The following is an 11,849-nucleotide window of genomic DNA, read 5'->3' on the forward strand; positions in this document are numbered from 1 at the left end:
AAGTTCTGCATGAAGTAAATATATAAGTAAGAACCTAATTAATACACATAAACATACAAATGAACAGGAAGCACAGGGCAGAGTGAGATTTACCCCATGAAGTTAACAATTTTATATCTTACTCTCTTTTCCCCAACACTTTGCTGATCTTGTTGTCTACTAAATAATAATACGTCTCTCATATCATCAACCAGATTATTTTCTGAATACTCTGAAATATTTTCCAAAATAAATTAAATCGAGTCCTTGAAAAACCAAGAGTTAGATAACTACATAGTAACACAAGTGTTTTAACAGATCTAGATTTTCACCATGACAACACTATCACCACCCTAAAATGTATATAAATAAGAAAAGCAGGTGTGACATTTTTTTCAGTTCTATTTATATTTAATATGCTGTAAATTATTAACACAGGTAAAATGTAAGTATTAAAACAGAAAGAACATAAAGATACTCACTAAAATGAGTAAATCCAGAAGGGCTTAAATACTATGTGCAACTGTCTTATCAGTTGACCAGAAAACAATAATGTAATTAAAGTGGCCAATGAGTGGATTTTTGAACTCGAAGTTTTATTATGTTTTATTCAACAAAGTCAAGTTTAACTGCAGAATACTGAGCAAACAAACATGTGTTATAGGTATTATGTTGGCTTTTTTTTTTCTACTGGGATTTTCATTATATATTAGCTCTTCAGTCATTTTGAAATTCCTTGAATTTCTTTCTGATCCTGTCATTAGATTTAGCAACTAAATAGAAGCAGCTGAAAGCATTTCTTGTTCTTAAATTAGAGTTGGCCATAACAAATGTTCCTGCAAGAATATAGGATGAGGCCCACACATTTATCATGGCATCTGGGCCATGTTTGTTTCTGTAGAACAGAGGAGAGGGTAGGAAGAATTCTTATGTTGGTAAACTGGAAGTTTAAGAATTACACTTGCCATCTGGGATGGCTTAGACAAGAATACTGGCCTGTACTTCCAACTTCATTACCAAAATGAAGTATCATCATGCAAAGACAATGATCTTACTGATCTAGACTTAAGTAAAAACAGTAGGAATAAATACCTTCATTCAAATGTAGTTGTATTTATTTACCGTGACATTCAATAAGCTTCTCAAGTTTCTAGAAAAAAATTCATGCACGCATTTAGCCTACACAAACAAGAAGAAGTTACATAAACCCAACATAATTAAAGTAATTTATATAGGGCATAAAATTCATGATGTGTTATAGTCAACTTGTAAGTAAAGAAGGCAACTAACGGAAATAACTTCTCTAGCAAAAACACTTATGTGGTTTGCAGAGTTCCAAAATACCAGTCTTTAAATATGTACTATTCCACCAAAGTGCCAAAAGGAGAATAGCAAACTAAATAGAGCAAAATATGGCCTCAATTTAGAGATTTGGTAAGGAAGTAAAATGAAAACCTACTTTTATTTGTGCTATTGTAAAGAATCAACTTAATTTCTCCAGCATTATAATTTCATTAACTCCATTAGGGGATCCAATTTCCAATACAAAACTTAAGTTCATCCACAGCTATTTAACAATTAACTCAGTAGTAATACTTCTGTTATTAAGTCTACTGAGTTCCAGAAATACTCAAACTTTTCCACTGCATAAACTTCTCGTTTTATAACAGGAATGGTGTATTTTCAAGGCCAGATGGACCACTAAGAAGCATGTTAAGTAGCTGCCTGAGGTCATAATCAGAACAGAGACTCTCAAGCACTAACCCTTAAGGAAATAGCACTAAACCAGTTTTCTTTCTATTAGCTGAGTGTCCAAATAAACATTAGCACAGAGCCCCACATTCATAGTCCTGTACTGGGCAGATGTCCACCAGCAATTTTACAGTGAATGTGCTGTCAGGCCCCAAACTTGCTTTTGATAGAATTGTTACCACAGTAAACAATTGCCTTAAGCACCAACCTGACACAAATTTTGATAAGCAGTTTCACTCATGCAGTGAAGAGAACAGATAGGTATGACTCTTCCTTAGTAGACCTAGTGGTAGGCTAATTTAGAAATGGTTTGGATAAAAACCTGCAGAAGCAGCAACTAATTTTCTGATGAAAGTTACCAACTGCTTTTTGGAATCATTCTCAAAAATATTTTTAATGAGCTGTTTTCCACAATACCAATTATAAGGACCCTAATCGTCTTAACAATTCACAGTGATTTCTTTTAACCCAAGTATGTTTGTATTTGGAAAACATCCTTACCTCTGCTAAAAAAGAGTGACCCAGTTATCCAGAGGAAAGCCTTAGCAAAGTGACTACACAAATAAGTATAACCAGATTTGATCCTGGAATAAAGGATGGAAATCTTGGCTTAAGTGAACATGGGACTAAATTCTAAAGTAACTGCATTGGGATGAGAGACTTGTTTAAAAAAGTCATCTCATAGTCAGTTTTTAAACTTTTTTCTTCAAACCACCTATAACATGCATCATTTTCTGTTGTTTTTTAATCTAAAAATGAGTCATTTCTATGTTAAAAAGCTGCCTTCCTGATGCTTCTTCATAGTTCCTTCCTCTCAGAGTGAAACTATTCTGTCCCAGTGAACTCTAAGAGGAAGAAGTGAGAAAAACCCAGGAGTCATATCAGGACAACTTATATCTTCCTTGCTGTCCAGGTTTACTGATTCATCACTTTTAGAAGTAGATGAAATGCTATAGGTGTCTGCAGGGTGAAGATCCTTCTCAGACATTGCTTGGGTTGCATGCACATAGTGTGCTTTGGTTTAGAGTTGAGTCTGAGCTCTCAGGTGCTTCCTCCTAATGGGATTGTATTCGAGTTGGAGCATTGCTGTCACCACTGGGAGAAAGAGAATTGGGCTTACAGGCAAAAAATTCATTGATCTTCTTCCCATCCAGAGCCAACATTGCCTCCCTTTCCCCACCACAGTATTCACCCAAATAGGTTCAAGGTCGGGGGTGCACTTCCTAACAAGTGTCCTTGAGATTAGAGACAAGGATAGACTTACTTGGTAAACAGCATGTGACATACCTTGAGAAAAGATTTAAGAAAACTATTAGCAAAAAAATAACTGAAATAGCACATATTTAGCGCAGCCTCTACTGTGAGATGAAGATCAGTCATGATTCTCACACAAATTTTCTTTAAGTCACACATCTCATAAAAACAGACAGCCCATATGAGCAGAGTGATTTGGGTATGGATGCCAATTACAGAGCAATAAATGGATGAGGCTTCATGAAATATTTGCTAAAACTCTTAGGCCTCCATATAGGAACTTAAAGGCTAAGACTAGCAAAAATGCATGAGAAAGGACCTAAAATTTCTAGAATTTAAATAGTAGTCAAACGTGTAACCATGGTGTGGTAATCACAGAGGTGCACTGCTCAGATGCCCTTCAAGAGAGACCCTGCTCCAAAGAGCCCAGTGAGCTGACAAGTCCAGATCCCCCATCCACTTCAGCACTCACGCTGAGGCCACAGCCTTCCCTAGCTGCTCCCAGGCAACCTGTGAACACCTGGGGTAAGTGGAGACTGGCCATTTCTGCCCATTGTGGGACTCCTTTAATGAACAACTTTTGGTTTGGGCAGCCCATCAGCCTCACTGAGACATTCTGGGAGTAGCCCTGTAGTCTTTGGCTCTTCCAACTGAATCGTTCTTCCTTCCCCCTCTCTTTTCAGATCTCCCAGGCTTTCTTTCCAGTACATCTCTTGCACTTCTAATTTCATCATGGTGTCCACTTACTGGAGGATCTGAACTGATGCCAACAAACATATAAATCAATATGGTTCTGGCTTATTTTACTGGGAGACAAAATAATAGCTGGAAAATTTAAATGAATGTTAACCACGGAGAGAACAAGCATATGCCATTTTCAGTCTGATTTTTTTAAAACTGTTGCTTCTCCATTACTATTTCAAATAGAAACTTCCTTTTCTTGGCCTTCCTACTGTATTCATTACTCCATATCTCTCTCCAGCTGAAGGTAAAATATGTTCTATTGCTACTGATGAAAAAATGTTACAAATGGGGAGCAAATTGGTCTCTTCCTAATAGACTTGGGCATTATCTAAGAATAAGTATTAATTAAGAATAGCTATTCATACAAGATACTTATCATTCAGACTGACACGCTTTATGTTTTTCAGTACCTGGAGAGAGATAAGAGCACATATAGAGTTAATTTAACCTAAATAACTTTGGCTTTAGAAATAGGTAATGCCCCAAACTATCAAATAAATTCTGCATTAAGACTCATCCAGGATTGTAAACATGCTCTTGAAAAGGAGTTTTGGAGGTATTTTCATATTTCTTTATCAATTATTTTTCAAGCTTCAATTCACTCCAGCTTTAACTACATCATCAACTTCCATTTACTGCACGGTTCATCATACTAAATTATCCATTTGCATCACTTCCCTATACACTCTTATTTTCTTTGTAAACAGAGAGAATGGAACCCATGGGCTAATCAACCTCCCCACAATGCTGTAGGCACTGAAGATGAATTTTTATTAGAGTGTAGAGTGGGAGGATAGAAAAAAGAAAGTGCCTGCTCCATCCCCTGAGTGCCATCTGCATTCGAGGGCACAGACAGTGCCCACCCAGAGAGCTCTTCTGCCCACAGATTAGCCCACACACTGCACCACTAACAGCTGTGTGAGGAAGAAACACTAAAACTGAGAAAAACATGGAACTCACTTTAAGACTGCACATATCGGTCATCGGAAGATGCAGAATAAGCCCCAAAGGAACAGAAATATGAGGCTCATTTTAAGTTTTAAAATTGGCTACTAACTCTTCTAGCAAAAAAAATGAGAGAATTTTTCTTTTTTAAAGCCTACAGAATCTCTAATTTCCAATCTGTTCAAAGACTTACCTCCCCTTACGAACGAACAAAAATAGGTATGCAACCAACCTCTGATACTCGGCATAAGAAATAGAAATTGCTGCTTTAGAATTTCTTTGCAAATCAACATCTTAAATTAGATATGAGGAAGCAAGACACCTTTTTTATCCTTTAAAAAAAAGAGAAAAGACAAGATGCTCTCTGGGGTCGATATGAGAAATCCCACTTTCTCTAATTCTAAAGCAAGAAGGGTATCACTGGCAAATAAATAAAAATATAGCAGAAGAAGGGGAAGGGGGAGTAGGAAAAGAAAGAAAGAAGAAATGGAAATTAGTGTAAGTAAATCCATTCTTGTTTTCTATACCTACAATTACATAAAAACACATTTAGATACAATCTGATTAACTATGTTATTTATAAAATGATTTTGCCATTCTAATAATCTATAACAAATTTATCTGTGACTTTAAATTTTAAACTACCTAACATTATTTGGATCATTATATTACCCAGTTTTTATTTCTTCAGATGATCGCTGAAATATATACCAGAAAAATATTCTCTTCATACTGGGGGAGGGGGAAAGCTCCAGAAATGAAATTAGTGTCCAAGTCCTTATTCTGAGTTAACAGCAGATCTGCATCTCGTACTCAGAACTACCTCTTGTTGGACTCAGACATAGCCATTGGATGACTGAATAGAGAGACAAACATTAGTGACAATTGTGAGCTACTTTATTAAAAGAGTAATTTTGCCTTATATTTTGCTTCAGTCCTTCATGCAGATTAACTTCTGGAGGCCTCCCCTCCTACTTGTTAGATCTATCTGGACCTCAGCAGTGAATGGTCTCCAGTTAAAATCTCTGCAGCCTAAGATAGTACAGAAATGAATATTGATGTAAAATTAAAGCTCTAAAGAAATTATCATTGTCATTATTCAATTGTTTTTTCTTTTAATATTGGCACATCAGAATAAAAATTATCCTATTCACTAAACTTGATTCTATGCTAAAGAATAGTAAAATGAATTGCTTTCTGGAGAAATAATGCATGATAAAATGGTGAACAATCATTTTCCATTTGGGAGAACTAGAGCTATTATTTGGTCTATCATATGGTATCTTCCCACTTGCTTCATAAGTCCTAAAACTCTTACTACCTATGGCCTTGCCAAGTTCTCCTTTAGATAAGTTTATGATTACATCCTTAATAAGATCTGAATTGTTAGTGCCACAAGAGTCACTACCAAGCATTAAATAAATAGTTTTGAATACCAGGAATGCCAAATAGGCAACCATTAGAAGGCTGAGAGAACCTATATTAACTAGATTACTGACTTCAGACCCTTTCTCATTAGTACATTAGCCCAGTAGCAAAAATTTATCAAAGTAATTATTAACTATCTGAATTATCTGAATAATTACAAATTAACATTATCTAAATTATTTGAAAATTGGAGGTAGTTGTAATTTATTATTATAAATTCTCTAGATTCTAAAAGAAAGAAGTTCAAGCAGAGAAGTATCAAGAGAGGTAAAAATGAGAGAGATATAGACGCCATAATCTTTGAGAAAAAAAGACACTAGAGATGGGGCATCGTATGTGGAAGAAATCTAAATATACAGAAGATCTTAAAGACAAGCTATGTCCGCTTCACATTTCTACCTAACTCTTGTTCTATAGCTAACCTTCCATGCTCATCACCTGTTTTAAAATCAAGTTTTTCAAGTATGTTTTTCTGAGACCTGCTGATATATAACCACTTTCTATTCTCTACCTTTTGTTTTAAGGAGACTTTAGATTGAAAATTAAAAAGCCTTTATCCTTGATTTTAAATAGATTTGAAAGGTTGCATGTGAGAATAGAATATATGTTTTCCTCCTCCTCCTATGTTTTCATAATTGGCTACTGAAAACAAAATAGAAATTGTGACACATTCATAGCGCAAGTTGATAGATTTAGTTCAGAATTTTTACTCTAACAAAAAGTGACAAGTGACAGAAAATAATATTGGCTAATGTATTAAACAGATACCTAACAGAAGTCAACTTCAAATTATTCTACTAAGTAACTCAGTTGGAATTCACTATGTCTAATATCCTATACCTGTGAATAAAATATGTCGGTCAAGTAATGTCTTAGATTATCTAATACAAATATAAAGTATATTTATAGTTTTATTTTGTCTATTTATTCATTTATTCAATATATATTTAATGAGAAGCTACTGTATGTCAGGCACTATTCTGGGACTGGATATATAGTAATGGACCAAATTAACAAATACCCTGTCTTTACAGAGCCTTCTATTCTCCTATGGGAAGGTAGACAATAAAAAATACATATATAATAACTTTATGCCAGGAGAAGATAAGGGCTATGAAGAAACACAAACCAAAAGAAGGAAATAGAAATGACAGGGCTACCCTTTTGTATATTGTGGTCAGGGGAGAAAAGATGATCAAAACCTGAATAGAATGAAGGACCAAGCCCTCCACTGGTATAGGGGGAGAGGTTTCCAGGTCTGGAAATAGCGAGTCCAAAGACCTCGAGCTGGTAATATGCTTGAGATGATTGATGAACATCAAGTGTGCTTGAAGTGGGTGAGTGAGGGGTAAGTGTGGAAACGCTGTCAGGGAAACATTCAAAAGACAAATCACCCAGGGCCTTAAAAGCTACAGTCTAAGGAATAGGATAAATTAAGTCAATAAGTATTATGACACTGCCATACTAAAGAAATTTCCATGAGGACCTTCAGCTGCTATAATAACCCATGGTCCTTGTACTTCAAGAGTTGACATTAGGCTCTTAATAGCATTTTGTAATTAGCTTTAGAAAGAAAGACTGGGGAGTAGAAGGGAAAAGTCAGGAGAGGGAACATGTCTGTACTCACAGTAGGATCCACTTTCTCACTGCTGTGAAAAGTAACACACCTCTATAAATGTCTAATCACTGTTTTACATTTGAAACTAATATAATATTGTTTGTCGACTGTAATTGAAAAAAGTTTTTTTAATGTTTAAAAAAGTAATAAACTAAAAATAAATTAATTAATTTTTAAAAGTAACATACCTCAATATTAAGAAAGGTATTCATATAACGAGTATGTTCTACATGCTAGGAACTTGTCCTACTGAGTTCAGGTGCTCCAGGGCATTTTTTTACTAAGCCAGCAACTTGGTCCTCTTCCTCAACCAAGTTTTATCACAGGTCAAAGTCATCAGCTTTGTGTTCCTATTTGACATCCAGTTTCTACACATTACAGACAGCTGTGTCATAATGGTGCCAGGAATTACACCATTGGTTAAAGCAGAAAGTGCATTGAAATCTCCTTCTTACCTGATGAATTAGTATGATGATTTAGAATCTAGTCTTTGAATGAGAGGGAAGAAAATGTGATTCCCTCCTGTACAATAATTCTCAGGCTCCGTCATTTCTTCTGCAGGTGACCACCCCTCTTTAATCCAAATTACCCGATATTATTACTTGTTTATATATTGTGAAGAGCTTCAATAACAACATTAAATACACATGAATGACAACACACTTCTCTAGTGACTGAGAAATCTCATTTGCAAATTACTTAAAATATGGGCTTTTGCTTATGAAAAATAAGAATTTGTTCAGTACATGATCTTTTATGTAGTTTGAAATAGAAAGAGAAGCCTAAGATCACTAGTTAGCCCATTTGATTCAGAAAATCAATACATCAGTTTAAACCAGATTTCATCAGCCAACAATAGTTGTTTGGCAATGACCAAATATAAATATCTAATGAGTTTAATAATGTGCTTTCTTTGGACAATGTTCTCCCTAAACTAAGTTCCAAATGCACAAGCAATTGGAAGAACTAATAAAAGCTAATAAAAGATACTCCATTGTGGGTATGCTAAGTCAGGAGGTGTCAATATCAGGCTGAGTGGACACAAGGCACATTCTCAAGGCAGCAACCTCAGCATTCCACACATTTCAGGAGGTGCCCATCCTGACCACACATTTCTCCTCTGAATGTTGCTCTCCTCCAGACAGGGGTCACTTAAGTTAGCCTCATTTGCACTGCAAGACCCTGACCTGTCTCTAGCCACAATTTATTGGATTAAGTTATCACCTGACCCATGGGAGACAACTTATTGACTCAACAGAAGCCAGTTGGAAGCTCTTCAGACCTTTGAACTGAGACACAGACAGAGCTGGGAGTTGGGCCAAGCACTGGAGTGGAAGCCCAAGAGCCTCCTCCTCTAAACACCCTGAATTCTTCTGTGGCCTTGCGCTTCAATATCTCCTTGTATTCCACAGCTGCTAGAGGATTTCTGCTTTAAATTAGAAGAATTGTCATTTGAAGCAACAAGGATTTGACAGATAATGTCACCATGGAAAAGCCGTGAAAATCTTCGTCTGACTCTAGGAGTCTCCATCATTGATTCAGCAGTGTAAATCTGGTGTCTGCTATGTATCAAGCACTAGTCCCTGTGCTGAAGATATAGAGGAAAACCAGACAGAGCAATTACTTGTTTTCACAGAGCTATGTTCTAGAATTCTTGCACAGTATGTCTTTTTCTGACATTTGGTCTAGATGACTATATGAAAAGCTGGTTCCTTTCCTCATAATGTTTATGCCTAAATATCAATGATTTGAGCTGGGGAAATATCATCAAGAAAATATGTTTGGCTTACTTAAAATTGTCCATAATATCTAGTTGGGTTCTCACTAATTTAGAAATCTGCTTAAGAGCATGTGTTTTGATGTCAAACTAGACCCATCTTTACGTCCTAGTTCAATATTTACAATGTGACCTGTTTCTAAGTCTCAATTTCTTCATTACACAAATGGAGCTCATGATGACATCAATTCATTCTGTAAGAGTGAAATAAATCAAATTCTGTAAAGCACTTAACATATGCCTGACACAAATTAAGTAATTAGTAATTTGTAGCTAATACGAAAAAAATATATATGTAGTAAATGATTCTTGAAGTAAAGGGAGGCTTACTGGGTAGCCACTCATGTATTTATCTATAGTTTGTAGGGAGGTAGCACAGCTCTTTTTGAGCACATTTTCTCAAGATTGAAATGTTCAAGACCATGAGGCAAGGCTCACAACTATCTTCACAGGATAGTTGAGTTTTCAAGTGCTCACTTCCTTGGTGGCGGTGCTTCTTCAGCCACCTGCTGCCTTTGCATTGACTTCGATGTGAACAGGTCATCTGGGCAGAGGAATTGACCAAATTGTCTGCCATCATTATACAGTATATAACAAAAGATTTCTCATCCTCAGCACTATTTATATTTTGAGCCAGAGAATTCTTTATGGTGGGGACTGTCCTGGGCATTTCAGGATGTTTAAAAGCATCTTTGGCTGGCTAGATAGATGATACCCTCATTCTGATAACCAAAAATATTTCTAGATATTGCCAATTGTCCCATTGGGGGGTAAAATCACCCCTGCATCAGGATAACTGGGTACATAGCAGGATCATCAGGGTACATGATCATCCTAGCATCCAATTCATCTGGAATCTAAACATTATATAGGTGCTTCAGAGTTGGGGAATGCAGCTTCTTTCAGGGCAGAGAGATGGGGAGGGGAAGGTAGTTCATTTACATGGCTGGTTCTAGAAGCAATGGGAGATCAGACACTAAGGTACCACAATTTTTAACATACCTGTGGCTGCAGACAACTATCAAGACTAAAGAGAGGGACTCAGAGTGAATGGGTTTCCAAACATGCTTATGAAAATTGCTCAGAACCATACTAAGGAAAACTCTCAGCTATTGACATAGCCCTGGGGTATTTCATCCAAGTGACAATTTTTTTTTTTTTTTGCATTGTTTTTCAAAATAGCTTTACCATCCTATGAAGAATACCAACCTTATCAAGATACCGGAAAAATCATTTTGGTTATGGAAGAAGTGGTTTGCTTTACCTAAAGAGGCTTACAGTATCTTACAGGTTGACTATAAGAAAAGACTTAAAAGTTTAGAGACCTGCACTCTCTGACAGCAGCCGATTTTGTCCCTCAGAGCTGGCGTCATTGACCTGTTATACTCAGGATTCTTTTCACATGCACCTCGAATTTTTTTACTAAAAAAATGTATAGATTTAAATATTAGAGAGTCTACGGCCATGCCACCCTGAATAAGCCCAATCCCATCTGATCTCGGAAGCTAAGCAGGGTTGGGCCTGGTTAGTAATTGGATGGGAGACCACCTAGGAGGACCAGGTGCTGTAGGTGTAAAAAATAAAAAATAAGGGATTGTAAGCTGACAAAGTCCTTGCAATCTGTGAGGTCAGCTAAAACAATCAAAAATAAAATAAAATAAAAATAAATAAATATTAGAGAAAACTAATGGGAAAACGAAATCAAAGAGAGTCCAAAACTGGCTCCTTTGTTTAAAATGAGATATTAGTGCCATTCTTAGTATGGCAAGGAATACTCCACACCTGTCAGGAGAAGTGAATCACCTGCTTCAAAAAGGTATCGATCTGAGTGTGACTGTGAAGCTTTAAACAGTCACTACCCCCAGACTTCCATGTCTGTGATGGAGTTTAACATATTCCAGCAGTGTCACAAACACTTTAAGATCTCTTCTGAATAAGAGTTTTCTGGCTAAGTTTTCTGGGGCTGCCTGCCAGAGTCCATCTCAGCTAACATCCTCAGGATACACTTGGATCTCTTAATAATGCAGCCACCCTAGGAAAAGGATGTGTACTGTGTGCTGCCAGGAAGTTTAGAGAGAAACTGTTCTCTTGCCCATCTCTGACATACCTCATCAGGCAAGCGGCCAAAGATTTCTTAAATTGGGTTCAATATTCTAGTGTTCTTCCTTAGATTTTTTTTATAGCTCAGCAGCTTGATGTATTCCTTTCAACTCACATATTAATACCTGTTTTTTATTATAACACGGGGAAAATACATCTTTTGATTAGGTGTGAGTTCCCAACAATGCTAATTCAGAATATTTCCTACTATATGTAGCACACAAGAAAAGCCATATTCCAGTTCTGTATTAT

The 11,849-nt window shown here is 36.4% G+C and overlaps 1 pseudogene; it reads left to right on the plus strand.

The window, feature by feature from the left end:
* The first annotated feature begins 10,951 nt into the window (after positions 1 to 10,951).
* Positions 10,952 to 11,070, plus strand: LOC120591371 (uncharacterized; annotated as a pseudogene).
* Positions 11,071 to 11,849: the final 779 nt, after the last annotated feature.

The sequence above is a fragment of the Pteropus medius genome, unplaced genomic scaffold (assembly GCF_902729225.1).
Source record: "Pteropus medius unplaced genomic scaffold, Ma_sr-lr_union100, whole genome shotgun sequence".
Taxonomy (NCBI): Eukaryota; Metazoa; Chordata; class Mammalia; order Chiroptera; family Pteropodidae; genus Pteropus; species Pteropus medius.